The 18344-nt window shown below is 43.4% G+C and overlaps 1 long non-coding RNA gene across 1 annotated transcript; it reads right to left on the bottom strand.

Moving 5' to 3' along the window:
* Positions 1–3120: 3120 nt before the first annotated feature.
* LOC144458683 (uncharacterized) lies at positions 3121–17813 on the bottom strand. Its single transcript, XR_013488063.1, has 3 exons — positions 17632–17813; positions 6048–6104; positions 3121–5077 (listed from the first exon to the last, which is right to left on the bottom strand). It is a non-coding gene; the product is annotated as an uncharacterized LOC144458683 (long non-coding RNA).
* Positions 17814–18344: the final 531 nt, after the last annotated feature.

The raw sequence follows: 18344 nt of genomic DNA, 5'->3' as shown, positions 1-18344 counted from the left end.
GATACGATTTAACACTGATTCTTTGGACAGCGATACAATATTTGCTGATATCACAAAGTCTGCTACGATAGTTTTTGATTCGATTCAATTCAGGGGCCTGCGTTATGTCCCTGCGTGACAGTGAAAGGCTACACAGCCAGAGGCCACTATCGGAGGCAAGTTCTGTCAATAACTGGTTAAGGCTGTAAAATGTCCTATTGATCAACTGGCCAAACCGATAAATTAGTTGACCTCTAAACAAAACTGCTGGACAAGTGACAAAATGATGGATGGATGTGCGTACCACTTCTTATTACAGTCCATCTGATAGCTGTTGGGACATTATGCTCAAAAACACAAATGTCAACCTGACTGTGGCACCACAGAAAAAGTCAGAGGATCATCAAAGTCACATGGATTCATCTTCTGGGGAAGAAAATTCGTTGAAACCTCAGCTAATTAATTTCTTTTAAAAACATGGGAAGAAGAAGGCAATGACCAATGTAGGCAAGGCAAGGCAAGGCAAGGCAAGGCAAGTTTATTTGTAGAGCACAATTCGTACACAAAGTAATTCAAAGTGCTTTACAGAACAAGAAAATGCATTAAAATCACAATACAAAATAAAAACATAAATAATCATTATAAAATGAACTTTAAAAGAGAAGAGTGCAGATAAGATCCTTTCAGTCATGTGCACAGTGAAATAGAGCTGTTTTGAGCCTAGATTTGAACATTGTCAGAGTAGAGGCCTGTCTCACATCTTCAGAAAGACTGTTCCAGATTTTAGCTGTATAAAACTGGAATCCTGATTCCCCATGTTTAGTCCTGACTCTGGGCACCAGCAGGAGGCAGGTCCCTGAGGTCCTCAGAGTCCGAGATGGTTCATATGGCACTAACATGTCAGAGATGTACTTTGGTGCTAGGCCGTGGAGAGACTTGTACACAAGCAGAGCTGCTTTAAAGTCTATTCTCTGAGCCACAGGAAGCCAGTGTAGAGACCTGAGCACAGGACTAATGTGCTCGTACTTCCTGGTTCTGGTCAGGACCCGAGCAGCAGCATTCTGGATGTACTGCAGCTGTCTTACGGCCCGTTTGGAGAGGCCAGTGAGCAGGCCGTTACAGTAGTCTAACCTACTAGAGACAAATGCATGGATCAGTCTCTCCAAGTCAGGTTTAGACACTATACCTTTGATTTTGGCAATGTTTTTTAGATGGTAAAAAGCTGCTGATGTTATTGATTTGATGTGGCTGTTAAAGTTCAAGTCTGAGTCCATTATTACCCTGAGATTTCTAACCTGATTTGTAGGTTTTAGAGAGAGAGGCTGGAGGTGACTGCTGACACTTTCTCTTTGTTTCTGTGGACCAAATACAATGACTTCAGTCTTGTCTGAATTTAGCTGGAGAAAGTTGTTTTGCATCCACACACTGACCTGTTGGATGCAGTGACAGAGTGAATCCACTGGCCCATATTCACCTGCTGTCAGTGAGACATAGATCTGATTGTCGTCTGCATAATTGTGGTAGGACACATTATTACTTTGTATTAACTGGCCTAAAGGCAGCATGTAGAGATTGAACAGAAGGGGTCCCAGGACTGACCCTTGGGGCACCCCACAGGTCAAGGCCATGTGGTCTGAGACACAGTTACCAATTTCAACAAAGTACTTCCTGTCTTCTAGATAGGACTCCAACCAATTTAGGGCAGTGCCAGAGATGCCCACCCAGTCCTCTATGTAAGAAGAAATGACCCAAAAAATTAGCAAGAAATTAGTAAAAATAGAAAATTAAACACAAGAAAATTAGTAAAGAAAGATTTAAAAAATTATAATAATTATGTAACATTATTTTAAAATGTAATAATAATAATGATAATAATAATAATAATAATAATAATAATAATAATAATAATAATAATAATTAGCATTATACATTTATTTTTAATTTTAATTAAATTTGAATCAAATTTTATTTAAAACTTATTTTTTCCCTGGCTTTTTTCATTTTCCCTGTTTTTTAAATAATTTTCTCATTCATTTTTTCCCCTATTTGTGGGCCACTTCTTTTTTTATTGTTTGTTTTTTTTGAGATATTTTTTGAGGCATTTTGCCTTTTAATGGACAGGAGATGTAGACGAGGGGGGGGGAGACATGCAGCAAAGGGTACAGCTGCGGCAACAGCCTTGTACATGGGGTGCCTGCTCTACCCACTAAGCCACCGACGCCCCATGGGGCACTTCTTACCAAGTTGCTCATTGCCTTTTGATCCCCATGTTTTTGAAGGAAATCACACCAAAAGTTAAAGGAGCAATAAGTGAAATTCATCATTTCTAGATCGAAGGAATTAAAAAATTGCTATGTGAAGAACTAGAGTTGTAATTTCATCTGGAGTATAGCATGACGTCACACACCCTCTCTCTGTGTTGATCTCCAGCCCATTGTTTATAAGCCGGTCCGGCTGCGCATTCATGTACGTTCATGTGAATTCCCCCCCCCCCGGAGCCCTTGGCCCTCCCTCCCTATAAAAGGCTACAGCCAGTGAGCAATGGCAGCGCATATTTTCGAAATGAAATGGCAGAGAGCGGAACGAAACCGGAACTAACCGGTGCTTCCTCCTCAGGCTCCACTTCCCTTAGCTGCCCCACAGATCCGCTGCCTCTCCCACTTTAACATCAATAACAATCCGGAGCTAGCTGGGAGCAGCTGGCGAGGCGTTAGCCGCAGCATGACCGGAGGGAAGCACAGCCAGTTAGCCTCCGCTAGCTTCCCAACTAGCCCCGGCTCTCTGTTTGAATCCAACCGGAGCACCGAGCCCTGGTTTGTCGTTCAGGTTAATGTGGGAAGAAGCAGCGGGTTTATCGGGCAGCTGAGTGAAGCTGGGTGAAGTGGAGGCTGCGGAGGAAACACCGGGATGGGTTAATGTCCGGAGCTTGAGCAGCCCGTGAGCCAGGCGGGCAGCCTGGCGGGCTCTAGCCGACCCGGCTAGTGCTAACACCGGGAGCTAACTCTAACGTTCCTACTCTTCTCTCTGAGTGAGAGCGATGTTTTAGCCTAGCAGGCAGCCTGCGAGCCAGGCAGGCAGCCTGGCGGGCTCTAGCCGACTCGGATCCCGGCTAGTGCTAACACCAGGAGCTAACGCTAACGTTCCTACTCTTCTCCGTGAGTGAGAGCAATGTTTTAGCCTAGCAGGCAGCCCGCGAGCCTGGCGGGTTCGCGGGCTGCTCAAGCTCCGGACATTAACCCAGAGAGCAGAGGTAGAGAGAGGTGTGGCTCATGACACACTTTGTTTTGGTCTACAGGCAGTGCACAACAGCGAACCTAGCGGTGAAACGATTTCGCTTTTTGCCCCTTTAAAGGGTTTAAATATTTGTGAAAGGAGTCTGAAAGCAGTACAAGAAAAGTGATGTCGCTCCAGGTTTCAAAGGGTTAATGGCAATCCGTGCAGTAGTTGTGGAGATATTTCAGTCTGGACCAATGTGGTGGACCAACTAACTACCTTTGCCATGTCTAAGGCTGCTAGCATGCAGAAGAAAACAAAATTAGTCACAAAATTTTCTCCATTCTGATGTTGAATTTGATTTAAAGGCTGTTTTATTTCTGTTTATACCTGTCGTGCGTGCACCAAGAGTAAAGCATCAACTTTGCAGCTCTTAGTGTCAAATGTAGCTCTGAAATCTCTCTGAACTAGCAGTACATTCCCTTTTTGTCCCAGACAATATTAGCTCGCCTTCACTGTCACATACCCCTGTGTTGTCTGGCAATATTTTCCCACAGACACTCGCCCTCTGCAGTCTTCTCACAGCCTCCCTGGTGAACAAGGCCAGGACCGTGTCATGCAGGGAGAGAAAAGGAGAGGCAGAAGAATGGCCAAAAGAGAGCGAGAGTAAGAGACGCCACATAACAAAAAATCCTGGCCTGCCACTTCTGATCGGGCGCTTGAAAAGGACAGCTCTGAAAGCTGGGGCCCATGTTGGCTGTTGCCATGGTGCTCACCTAGGAGATGGCTCCTTGCTCCCAAAAATGGCTCTGCTCCTTTACTGGGCCGTCCAGTGGAGATTAATTTGAGTGGAGCTCCTTCCTTCCTGAGTCTGGTCCTGCTCTCTGGTCCTGCCAGCTCCATTTATATGCTCAGCCTTACATATACACAGAGACGCACTTAAACACACACTGAGCAAGGTAGCAGCTACACTTCAATGTGCTCTGAGCTGTTGAATTCAGGCTGTTTTAAACTCCTCTTTAATGTAGCACTTAAATATCAAAGAGCAACTGTATTGGTTTGATTCTATTCCCTGAATGAAACCTAAAATCTGAGCAAATGGGGAGACGAGGACGTGACGTGAATGCTGAGAGGGAAAAATAGCAGGAGAGGGGAAAAAAAGGGCAGAGTGAGAGATGTTTGACAGGCCGAGAAAGCAAAGAGATGAAGAGATGGAAAATGGCTTGTAGATGAGGAGCAAGGACAGACCAAGAGATCAGGGATTTGGGATGTTGACACAGAAAAGTGTGGACGGATTGATGGACCTACAGTTTATTAGACATGAATGAAAAGGCCCTGGAGAGAAACATTAGTGAGGCCATTACTGATGGAGGGAAATGAAAGCACTCAATGCAAAACCTATCAGGCTGCAAATACTAGAATTTTATGACAATGTGTCTCGCATGTGGGTACATCTGGCCAGTGTCCTACTAAATCAATAATCCTTCACTCTCCCCAAACCCGAAAAATAATGTGGGGGGACATCAAATGACAGACTTTGGGAAGGATTATCTGTCTGCGTGGTGTCTGATTCCACGCAGGGGGTTAGCAGTATGTCTGAGTGTAGAAGGCAGACTGACGGAGTTAGAGTCTCGTGCTATGTGTTCCACAATCTGTGAAGGCATGTCTATGATCTTGTCTAATAATCCCCCTTCCCCAAAATCCATGTCCCCAATTTCATCTCTCTTCAGGACTCCACAGACACAGGGGCTGTTCAGTCACCCCACCCCGTCTAAAACTGTGCCCCACGCCAGACAGAGCAACTTCCACTCGGTTGGGTAATTGTGCAGGAGGGTGGAGGTAACGCAGGACCTCGAGAGGTTAGGGCCTGGACTGGATGAAGTGGCTGCAGGAGAAAGAGAGAGACAGGCTGTGGACTTTTATATAACTCAGCTGTAGTCAAGTTTCCACCTCATATTAGTTGTTTAACAAGACTATGATGCTTAACAGACAGTTTTGAAGGTTGCAAAACACAAGGCGCACCACACTGCCTGTTTTGTTGACGCCTGTCCCACTCAGGCAGAGCGCTTCTTGCAGTTTCCTGTCTTTTTTGGTTGTTGCTGTTGCTGTTGCTGGGTAACCACCAAATCACCTGTCTTAAGTATAACCACTATCCTGCTGTGATGTAATCTCACAGATTTGTACCTTAAAATTGACATAAAAATGGACAAGTGGAGGGCACACGGGGACTGGTCAGGAAGAAGCAGAAATGACAGGAAATCCCACCAGCTGGTCCAGGAGCTTCACCTGGATGATGGTCGGTTCAAGGCTTATTTTAGGATGAGTCGAGGACGGTTTGACAATCTGATATCAATCGTTGGGCCTAAACACGACTGGTAAAATGTTAGAAAGTAGTTGAGGCTGCAGTTTGTTCAGATACGCCGTGCAGCTTGCCAAGGGTGAAGTTGAAAGTGAGCTAATATTAACTTAACACTGTACGCTACCATCAAGCCCTCAGGAACAGCTCCAGGCTTTGTGGATAATTTTACATAGTGGCCAACAGTGAGTTACAACTTCCATGTCAGTTATATGTTGCCATGGGGCCCAAAAAGACATTTTCTCATAGACTTACATGGCGAAAGAGACGTTTGTAAATTAGAGGATAATTTGAGTATCACAGACCCCGTGAATTGACTTGTCTTGAACCATTCAGTCCGATAACATTTCGAAACTCTAGAGCAGCCACACGATTTAATCATCGCTAGTGCGCCTGCTCTATGGGCCCCACAATGTGGAAGATCCAGGTAATTTCATACCGAGCTTTTTTGGTTTCATGCACCACTGAACAACTTTTACAGGGATGAACGGAAACCTACCTCAAACGCTGTATCCAGGTCTCTTTATACATCCATGGGTACCATTTGTTGTCCTTCCTGAAACAGAGTCATCATTAAAAAAATCAATTTCCCCTGCATTTTTCCTACTATGACGTGTCAATGTCTGCTATGAAAAAGGTCAATTAAAAAATAGACAGCAGGTTGTAATAGCACCCCCGAGTCATCCTAAAATATGCCTGGAAACGTCCATCATCGAGGCAAAGCTCCTGGACCAACTGGTGGTACTCCCCATGATCCACCCTCTTTTTTAGGGTCTCATGTACCCACACAGATCTCTGTTTCCCTGTGCCTGACAAACTATTTGCTGACAGCCCCTCACCCTCAACCAGAGCTACAGCAAGTACCCTCTGCCTCAACATTTTAGGAACTAGCGACTAACTACTGTCAAAACTCTAAAATAAATAAATAAATCAACAGTAGATTGATTACACAGGAAGGTTAGAATAAGGAGGTGAGTTCATGGTTAACTGGCAACAACAAAAAGGCACAGCAAGCATTTTATTTTCACTAGTGGCATTCAATTTTTAAAAAAAGGCAGTGCGAGGCACTTTGTGTTTTGCAACCTGAACTTTCTGTGTGATCAGGGCCTATGAGAATGACGTCAGCTGACAGGAAGTAAACACCGACCCAAGCTGTTGCCTTGCAATGCCATTCCAATGAAAGGATCTGGATACAGGACCCCAAGATGGCAGTCCAATGACAAGTGCTGACCTGGCACATACGCTAAAAGAGTTTCTAGCTTTCGGGATTACTTCTGGAGTATGTGGCCCACTGAATAAGCGCAGTAGTGTTTAACTCGCCTTGACCCATAGACTTTACATTGTGATGACTTCATAGATTTGGAGGTCGTTTGTTTAAGCTCGGGGAAACTTTTACAAATATAAAACCTCCATGGATCAAAAATTCATAATATGAAAAGTCATAGGTCTAATTCACCCTTCGCTAATACCCCTTAGTCACTGTTGCTAAGTCCGACAAACTTTCAGTTTCGGCACTAGACTAGCATGGCGCTCCCACTGTCGCTAACTGCACTCTCTGGAGAAATACTCTCAAATTTTTGGAAAAACAAAAAAGCAATTTCAGACAGAAGCAGACAAAAGGGTCTACATTATGCATTTGAAGGATATATTCAAGATGTCAGACTGACGCAGCAATGAAATCAAGGTCACAAAATAAAGATTGAAGCTAAAGTCTACAGATCACAGTATAAAAGTGAACCACCACATCACTGCTGATTGCCACACAAAACAATGAATATAAAGGGAAACTTTGCTGATATTAAACCAGCTGTGTGGCATCGCAGTGTGTGCAGATGAACAGTGTTAAGCTTCACCCCCATGCTGCTGCCAGCACTCAGACTGGCAGCTGGACTGTCGGGGGGCTGCGGAAGAAGTCCAACAATGTTCATCTGCGCACAATGTGATGACACAGAGCTGGTTCAATATCAGCAAAGTTTCCCTGCTTCCCTTCACTGGTTCCTGTACAGCAGGGTCGCTCTTTGTTTCACTGTTATAATCATTAAAAAGCAAAAGCAGCATGTGTATACATTCAGTAGGCTATATCTTCAGTAGCTAGCTAGCTAACCCTACACTTTTCAGGGTTTGATTTTGGAACAGGGAAGAAATGTATATCTTTTTCCAACCTCTCCAGGTAACGAGTATCAAAATCAGTAGGATTCATTCTCTGAGGATTATAAATGTCTGTTTATAGCAATCAATGTAATAGTTGTTGCGATATTTTAACAGTAGACCAAAGTGGTGGACCAACCCATTATTGTCATCCCCAGAGGCACAGCACTTAAATCACCCAACTTCATGCTCACACTAAAGGTCATCTGAATGACGTAAAACAACCCATATGTAGATTTGCATGCTCTGTATCTGGAGGACAGAACACATGCACAGAGGCACTCACACACAGCAGTCTTATCTAAGACCACCACATGGACCATAGTGTGTTTTCATTTGTCTGCATTTAGAGTAAGACGAATGTCCCTGTTGGTAAATAAAAGTCTCACTTCATCTGATCTTTGATGACCTCCCTGTATCCACCTTCATCTTTTCTGTGTCAGGTGACATTTATGCTCTGCTGATAAATAAAGTGCATCCTTCATCCACCTCGGTCCTTGAGACGGGTTTTAAAAACAATATGTCACTCGCAGCATGCGGACACGGTGACTGGTTGTTGGAGGAGGAAGGTAAATCCAGGAGCTGCCTTTATTCCACTGACCTCACCCTGACCTTCTGGGGGTTAAATCCTGTTTAGAGCCATTGAGAAACCTGAGGAGCTGACAGAAAGGTCTCCAAGGCTCACTGAATGAAAACAAGTGCGCTACGGTCGATGTGGTGGTCTTAGAAGTGGTCAGATAAGACCTGTGTGTGTGTATGTTTGAGTGCTTGTGTGCTTGTATCCTCCAGATACAGCACATGCAAATTTATAGGTTGTTTTAAGTAATTCAGATGACCTTTAATATCTATACTTTCTTCTGCAGGGCTATGCTACTTCAAAAGGTCATGGCCTCTGCAGGTTTTCAGTATTCTGAACGGCCAGTGACAGGCAGAGGGCTTAAGTCATTGTGATGAACAGATGAGGTCAGGATTATCCCACTAAACACAATACCTGCAATACCTCAGTGACCAAGTCAGCATATTTCACTACACAGCACTAGCAGATCAAATTAAATGTTTAGCTAGCTTGCACATTTATAGCCATGCTTATTAATCTGCACCATCCCTGTTAAATAAGCCAATATATAAATACATCCTGGTCCCCATTTCCCCATATTTATGTGTCTAAGGGACATCATTTTCGAAAGGATTCCTAAAGGGAATGACCTTTTTGTTGAAGAGTAAGATCCTTTTTGTTTAACCAGAAACAGCCTCACAATCACGATCATCAAACCCACCAGACTCCATTAAATAAACAACGATTTTATTATTGTAAAACACACTTCATTCACAGTCAACAGAAACAAAATAAAAGTCACAAAAAATGCATTGGTTCTTCTTTCTACTGTTCAAAGAATCACCAGCTCTGCCTTGAGTGGTTATATTGAAGCATGTTTCGCCATTGTCTGCTGCAGTGGTCTCCTAAATACCGGACCAATTTCAAAGATTGTTGCTCTTTAGTCACGTAGTCATCGAAAATGGGAAAAAGGGATCCAGGTTGAAAATACACACTGATGTTACACTTTAAAGGGCCACTCTATTGTTTAAGTAAGGCACTTCGATAAGGTTAAAGGGCCAGTGTATAATATGTGGCATGGTTTATTGTCAAATCTGAATCTGAATCTGAATATTCTACCCATTAATATGTTTATATAAGTGTATAATCGCTATAAAATAAAATTCGTTTGGTTTTCGTAGCCTTATAATTATGCTTTTATGTATATATATATATATATGTATATATATATATATATATATATATATAGCAAGGGCCTTTAGAGAGGTCGCCATCTTGCGCCGCCATGTATGTAAGGAAGCCCGAGCGGACAATCCAACCAGCCAGAGAACGCGTTTCATGTGTATAAATAAACCAACAAAGACAGCGGAAGGAAGGAAGAAGGAGGAGGAAACAGCAGAGTGTTAGTAGTTCGTCGATAGAGAGTAGTGAAAAGTTTTTTTAGTTATAAAGTTTGCGAATGGACCACACTTACCACGCAACAGGAGAGAATGAACCCGAACCGTCATCTGCGAGGAAAAGAAGACGCAGTTTCACTCCTTGTGGTGCACTCTCTGCGGCGCTTTTCCTCCTGATGATATATCTCCCCAACGATGGTAGCAGTAGCACCGAATCCCATTCTGTGCAGCAAAATGGGAGCGGAGGATTCAGCCTCTCTTTTCGCCCGCTCAGTGTACTCCGCCTCTCATCTGTATGCTCCGGCTCAAACAGGTATGGCTCTGGATCTGTGTCCGCTACAAGAAACTCTTCAAAATCGCGTTCAAAGTCGTCCATTGCAGCTACTATATTCCGGAGATATTGCTAGGCTAAATAAACAGCTGAGCTCTGTTTACCGGCTACGCTGTCAGTCAGTGTGCGGGCTGCAGATTGGTGGAGCAGAGAGGGGAGGGGGTCCCCGCTAGGTATTGTAAACGAGTATGTGTGTATGAAGTGTGTGTGTTACGCCAGAAGAGTCAGAGTTTGGGACGGAGTCTTTTACCCCCTGGAGTGTTACCGGAGTTTCTGGAGTGCTCAAATAAACTGGCCTTTTTCCCGAACGCTCCTCTGGTCTCCTGCTCGTGAGGGATTCATTACAATATCGTAACATGGTTTAGATTTCTAAATAAACATTCACCTCTTCACTAGATAGACCTACTCCTGAAAAACTCATGTCTGCGCAAGGCTTTTTGTCCCTACGAGGCCACCGTCATTTACCCGACGGGAGGGGTGAGCGAGTGAGCCCTGCAATCTAGAATTTGACCACTGATGTCACTGTTTTCAACCCATTTTACACACTGGCCCTTTAAGGAAAGGAAAGTTATGTTGGTTAGGTTAAGGAAAGTTAAGTAACATTAGTAAGGTTAAGAAAAGTAAAGATACGTAGGTCAGGTCAGGTTGGGGAAAGTTAAGTTGGTCAGGTTAAGGAAAGTACAGTTACGTAGGTTATGTTAAGGAAAGTAAAGTTATGTTGGTTAGGTTAAGGAAAGTACAGTTACGTATAGGTTGGGTTAAGAAAACTAAAGTTATGTAGGTTAGGTCGGGTTGGGGGAAGTAAAGTTATGTTGGTTAGGTTAAGGAAAGTTTAGTTACATAGGTTTGGTTAGGTTAAGTAAAATTACGTAGGTTAGGTTAAGGAAAGTAAAGTTGGTAATGTTAAGGAAAGTAAAGTTACTTAAGTTGGGCTAAGAAGAGCAAAGTTATGTAGGTTAGGTTTAGGAAAAGAATCATGATTAGGTGTCATCCTATTAAGTTACGTACTTAACGTAATGTGACAACATACTTTTATTGACTCATCTGCGACCGCAACCTTCATCCTTACGTGAACTTTCAGTCTTTACACAACTTCTTCTTACTCCCATCAGCGCATTAGTCATGTGATTGCAGCCATACGTCATATACATATTCTGGTGTATTACTTTTCATAGATATATGTATATACAGTGCATGAGATCAGCCTGCTCACACAAAGGGACACTGCACAGTCCAGTCCAATGTTCAGTAAATACCATAAGGCCTAAAAAATCTGCTTGACAAAGCTCACCCAGAGTCATAGAAAACATTGCAGCTATCTTCACTGGATGTGGGTAGGTCTCCCCATGATGGATAAACTGATCTTTATGTTTACACTGGGTAGAGTTCCCCTTTAAGTGTAGTGATAAATGTATATATCTGCATTTTATTTGGCGCCTGTTTTCACGTATTACAAATTAATATATAAATCAGACTTGATGGATGTCAGTATTGGTAGTACTGACACACAAAACACTTGTTCAGCTGACCTTTTCTCTATAATGCTTCACATCCCTTACCTCTGAGATACATTGTAGTCGGTTTAAAAATGAGATGTGTGTCTGAAAACAAAGTGCTCTGCAAAATAAGACTCTTCCTGCTAATTTTGGACACCTGCATCCTGTCATAGTGAATACATCCTGCGAGGTCATAGACTTTCATCCTGATGCTTGTCACTGGAAACAGATGCAACATGCGGCCTGTGTGTCGGCCACCCCGCCGTCACTTCTGTGGTTCATTGTGTTTGAGCCGAGCAAGGTCTTAACGAGGTGAGGCAACCTCCGGGCAGCACAGGGGGCATGTAATGAGGGGAAGGATGAGAGAGAGGAAAGAAAGAACAAAAGGAGAGATAAAATGTGGAGGGAGGGGTTGACACTTAAGGAAAGAGACAGAGGCATAAAAAACTTTACATACATTGCAACATATATAGCGCATAAACCAAAGGAAACAGACGGCACTGTGACGCTGTTGTTCCTGTCCGGATGACACCTCACGAGCATGTGCTCTCCTCATTAAAGGACAATAACTCACCAGGCAGAGCCAAAGTTAGTCTGCTGCCTGTCTGTAAAGCTCTATGAGTCAGCGACTGAGCCCCACACATGATCATCACACTAATACTGAGGTACCTTGTCACCCTCTAAAAATATTGAAGCAGAAGCACTGGCTGCTTTCATCTGGTGACAGCACTATGCAAACACGACCACTGTACACACACGGCGGGACAATCTTTTACAACACTGCTGCTTCTCCACAGAGCTCTATGGTTGTGAAGAATACTTACAAAAAAAGGAGGACTTCAGCGACCAAAACACGTTTTAGCTCGCAGGCTTTGTCGGGAAGTTAGTCAGGCTTGATTTATTCAGAAAGTCACAAACATCACAAGACAATTCTCTCACACAAAACCTGCCATGACGCACACAGTCACACTAATTACGACAATCACAAATATCCTAGAGGAGCAAACAAAAACTCTGTGTATTGCAGTTTATTCCAGTAACATGGTAAATAACACAGAGAAACTAATCTTCCCCAGTTCAGAGTTAGGAGCTTATGCAAGCCTGTGATCTGGTGTCATGGTTGTTATTAGCTTTGAACTCAACTTAGAAAAATAAGATCTTTGTCAAAATATGCAAAACTGTAGGTTACATGTGTGTGAAGTATATAAAGTTATATGATAAGCTCAAATGCACGCTCACGTGTGTTAAAACAGCTACTCCAGCGTCCTGTTAGCTTAGCTTAGCATAGCATAAAGCCTGGAAACAGGGAAACAGACAACTGATTAACACATCGCATAATACATTAGACATTTTATTGGTTACTGACAGCTAAACATTAAATGAACGCTAAATTTAAAACAGTAAGACGAGATAAGAACAAGGTAAAAACCGCAGATACTAGCTGTGTCTGAATTCAGGGGCTGCAGCCTTCAAAAGACGCGGCCTTCGCAGTCGACGTCGGCATTTGAAGGCCGCATCAGCTAAACCGAACAGTCTCCAAAATGGGCTGATCTGGGCTGAGGAGGATTTCCTGGTTGCATCACCAGCTGTTCTCACCCCAATCCATTGGTGTTCCTGTTACCTGGCAACCAGTAGTGCTTGACAAAAGAAGGAGTAAGCTAGTACGTTCAAAGATTCACCGCCAGACACACCGCCCTTTGATATATTTCAGACCAATGGAGGACTGTTTTCAGGTAAATGTATTAAATTAAGATTGTTAAAGCTGTGTGCTTTCAGCTCATACTAATTTTGACAACAGTTAGCTAGTTAACAACTGTTAGTTAACTTAACTTCATATATAATCATCCCCAACATGCAATGCATCTTGGGATAGGCTGGGATGCGAAGGATTCATCTATTGCATCACCCAAATTCTGGGAAAGAAGGCTGCATCTCTCGGCTGCATTTGAAGGACCCTTCGAAATGGGACAGCCGGAGACGCAGCTAATGACAAGATAAAACAGTGACAAGTTACTAAGCATAAATAAAAATATTAAGTGTGTCTTACAAATCAAAAACTAATGGCAGCAGCAGGTTTAAAGTGCACTGTAGATCAAATTATTGCACAGGATAAAGTGCTTGTCCTCAATCAGAGCTCAGCAGCTATAGATCGATGTGTGTGAGTGCATGTGTTGTGGAGGAGGGGGTGATGCAGGTTACAGCTCTGGGGAAGAAGCTGTTCCTCGGTCTGTTAGTCCGAGTCTTTATAGTCCTGTTTCTCCTTCCTGATAGGGGGTGGGCTGGGTCTTTACTGGTTCAAAGGTGACAAAATCCACTTACCAGCACATCTAATACTCAGTACTACAGGTATATCTGGTTTGTTTAGTTTGAGTTCTACAGTGGGTTATTTCTTGACTGGCACCTGTAACTTCCAGGAGTCTTTGTTAAGTTATTGTGCCCGGCCCTTACACTGCAAATTATTGTTTTTTTACACTTTGTTTTTTTGTATGGATGAAACAACAGGGTTTTAACATGTTATTTATAAAGGTTAAGAGGTGCTGGTCGATTTTATTACCTTTGAACTGAGCCCAGGTAGCTGTTATCCCATTTCTAGCCTTCATGCTAAGTTAAGCTAAGCTAAACTAAACTAAGCTAAGTTAAGCTAAGCTAAGGAGATTCTGGCCCCTGCTGAATATCGAACAGACATAAGACTGGTATCAATCTACTAATCTAACTCTCAGCAAGAAAGCAAAAGAGCCTATTCCCCAAAATGTCTAATTAATCCTCAAAGCACCGCATTTAGTAGCTGTATGTTAATACACCTCTTTAAGGGAAAAAATACTTTATTTTCCTCATACTGTGCTCCATTTTAGCACCTGTCCCTGTAAGCCCCCTTTCCCGCGAAAGGCCAGTCAGCTCTGACTGGTCAGTGTTTCCAGGTCTTCTGTAACTCTACATCTCTGCACTGTCATTGCAGCCTGAGGAATGATTGTAACAAGAGTATAGCCGGACTTTCTACAGTTAAAAATCACCAAGAAAAGCTTCTGGCCACACTCCAAGAGCGTGAGATACGCTGCTTGCGCAATGTCCCAACACCAATGTAAACACATCTACGTCATTACTAAATGCTCAGAGCAACAGAGGTAAGTTAAAGAGCATGAAAGTCCGCTCACTGTAGATGAGTGGGGAGGTGGATAGGTCCAACAAATACTGGACATTGACCCAGGAGATGCAACATTTTTGTCACTCAAAGCCAGACATTTTTTAGAGACGTGCAATTTTCTCCTAACCATAACCAACGAGTTTTGTTGCCAAAGCCTAACTGTGGAGTCCTTCTTACTGCCAAACTCTTCTCTGTCAAGATACAATGCAAAAGGACTCTGACCCAAGAGACTAGAGTTTGTTACCAACAAACAGTTGCAGTGTTTATGCCACTCAAAGATGTTTTTTCTTTTTAGCAACATCTGCATTTTTTCCTGATGGTAACCAAGTAGTTTTGGTGCCTTAACCTAACCGCTGAATGCCTCCTACTGCCAACCCCTACTGCATCAAAACACAATGCAAAAAGCTGTCCTCAGGTCATTTTAGAAACACCAGGGGCTTTGACCAGTAGAGATGAAATCACATTGCAGTAGGAATATGAGCAGAAATTGGGAAGACATTAACACAGTTGACCAAAATTCCATGTTTCCCGGATGTTAGCATGTAGCCACATGTAGCAGTGTGTGTAATGTGAACACACTTGCAGTAGTGTGCCTGGAGCAGATGACTATGTAAAAAAATCCATCATGAGTTGACGTTAGCTTCTCTCGAAAGTAGAAAAACCATTGGAGCGGTGTGAAGCGTGAAGTTTTTGCTCACAGGGATTACTTTTACCCTAGGTTTAACTTTTAATTAGGGCTGTCAAGAGATTAAAAAAAATCAGTCTAATTAATTACATGCTTTGTGATTAATTGAACTAAGTTAATTGCATCAGTTTTTATTGTTGAAGTATTTTAACATTGTTGTAGTAAAGCTGCTGGATTTTGGACACGACTGTACCCCTGTCCTCTACCACCAAAACTGGTCTGCAGTCCATTCTAATCCATGATGCAAGAGAGTTAGTTGATCACAGGTAGAATATAGCCCTTTTTAGATAGGAATTGTGCAAATTTGCAGGAAAGCCAAATCAGTCTTTTTTCAGCATTGGCAGTATAAAAACAAAATCAGGGAGTGCAGCAAAATGCCGCCTGCCTACTTTTGTTTATACAGAATGCGCCTTTTTCGGGGCAATGGGGGGCGTGAGCAAGTAACACAACGTGTAGCTCAGCATGTGACCTAAACAGTGACGTGGGACGGAAACCGCGGCTGGTCAGTCCTTTGGCGATTCTCTCGTAAATTAGCCCGTCCTTCACCCTTCCCGTCATCTGAGGGTTACTGGCCTCTTCGTTTGCGAGGGCAAGGAGGGCGCGCAATTCCTTGTCTCCCCAGTTGCTCATCTTTACATCAGGTTTGTGTTTCCCTCTTGCTACTAGCTGCTTGCTAATTCCTGCTATCAGCTGTTTCCCATTTATCCACTGCCAGTGGGTCGCACATGCGGCGTCAACAACAGCTCCTCCCGTTGCAGAAGGTCTCAGTCTGTTTAAACTAAAAAGGTTCCGCCAATATGTCTACCCTATGAGGTGGAAAATTGGGCACCTCGGATCAACTTGTCAATCCGGCTCTGTGTGTCTAAACACTCACAGCTTGCCGGCAAAACGGCCCAACATTCGCGGAAAATCTTGCACTGTAAAAGGGGCTATACTGAGTTTGCGTCTGAACACCTGGTCGAGTGTGGCTTGACGAGGCTGACTGCTAGCATCAGAGGCTGTGCTAGCTCGGACCTCTGGGTTCGCTGCTAAATGCTTTGCGTTGGGGTGATATTTCAGGCTTTAGGTGGTCTGATGGTACGAAATTTCCTCACTGCTGATATTGCAGAGAACAGTGGTCCTATCAACAGTTCCATCTGGTCATTTTTTAAATGTAAATGTTCTGTTACCAGAGCCAAGCAACATTGTCTTGTCCACCTCCATCATGTGATAAAGCCTGTGTGGCCTTGAATAACACACTGGGTCAAAGGGCACCACAGAACACGATTAATCACCTTTAATTCTCTAATGCGTTATTTTTCTGTGATAAATAAATCAAAATTAACTTGTTATTTTTTGATAGCCCTACATTTAATTATTGACAACTTTGGCCACATTTAATAAGACAGAATATGGGAAAAAGAATCATAGGTCCTCTTTAAATACACTGTCATCCTACACCATGGATGGGTCTACCTAGCACAGGCGCAGAGGCCCAAAGTGTCAGGGGCCCTCCAGGTCACCTGCGAAATGTCACTTAACGTGTACCAACCTAAAAGAGACACAAAATGACAACAAAGAGACACAGAAGGACCAACAAAGGCAGAAGTACACTAAAGAGACAGATTGACCTTTACAGAGACTAGAACGACACAGAAAGGCACAAATATACCTATACATGGGCCCTTTGTGTTTCTTTGTTCGTGAGCCTGTTGTCTCATTATCCGCCCAGTGATGTTCTTCCAAATCCATTTATTGTGATGACTTTTGTGTGATAGTTTAATGATCGCCTTTTCGGTACACAATCTCTCACAAAGCCGATGAGAATAAGGATGGTATTGATGATGTATTGCCTGAGCTCGTCTGCTGATAAAATGAGAGAGCCATTAATCTCCTTAGTCGTCCTGTTTTCAAGTAGTGACCCCTCCTCCTCCTCCTCCCCTTCCACCCCCCCTTCCCATGCTGTCACTCTCTCAGCCTGCACCTGTCAGATTAGTCTCACATCCTCAGCTGCCAGTCCATATGATACGCCTCCTTACTGCCCAGAGCCCGCATGTCATCTCACTTTGCATGTATTTATGCGTGTGAAAGGGAAAGTGGGGGGAAAAGACGCAACGAGAGGGCAAATCCCATACAGGATGTGAGTGTGACTGGTTGTTGGTTCCCAGTGTTCCCCTCATATTTCAGCAGGATTTGGTTTTCTTTATATCATTAACATGTAGATTATAAAGCGTAGATTAACATCCCCAAATCACCGGATCACTCGCAATCCCATAAAATGAGATCTTACAGTGAGTGGATGTAGAGGGGAGGTTTGCTTCTCCAGACCACCAGCAGCATTGTGATTACCTGGTCAGAGGTGTCATGGCTGCCATGCTCTGCTCCTGCTTGTCCATGCCTGCAGTTTGGGGACCCAGTCCAAATTGTGACAACATTGCCACAGATGACTTCCACTGGCTCACATCATGCAGCAGCATAAAGGCAGGGGGGTGGGGGGTGGACACAGTGGGGGTAGTGGGGGCTCCACCATTGAAAGCCTCCCATGTAGATGGACAGGAGCAGCTGAGGCAACAAGCATGTGACAAGGGGGGGAAATAATAAGCACCATAGCAGGTTGTGGCTGTGTGAAAGAGCCAGAATTAACCAGAGGGAACCCGGAAAAGAGGCTGGACTGCTTTCAAAATAAGAGTGTCTCTAGTCTACATTAAAACATGTAACTTATAGAGAAAGGGGGCAGAGATTTGACATTATTTAAACAAACAGTGGCTTAAATATGAACAACAGGGCAACATGTCTGTATGGAATACTCACTCAGTGGGTGCTGCTGTGGATCGCAGGATTTTTGGATAAATCCTCGGCTCCTTTTGACTTCTGTCCACAAGTTGGAGCATCCTTGAGAAAAAAAGAATCCTAATTTACCTGTGATTGTTAGGACACTGCCTTGCATGACAGCTTTTTGCCACCACTGTGTGTCTGCAAATTATTTTGGATGACTACATAAATGCAGTCCATTTACTATTGTGGGGTGAAAGCTGATTGTATTATAACAAAATACTCACAAT

This window comes from Epinephelus lanceolatus, chromosome 18 (genome assembly GCF_041903045.1).
Source record: "Epinephelus lanceolatus isolate andai-2023 chromosome 18, ASM4190304v1, whole genome shotgun sequence".
Taxonomy (NCBI): Eukaryota; Metazoa; Chordata; class Actinopteri; order Perciformes; family Serranidae; genus Epinephelus; species Epinephelus lanceolatus.
This window is presented reverse-complemented; position numbering and strand designations above follow the sequence as displayed.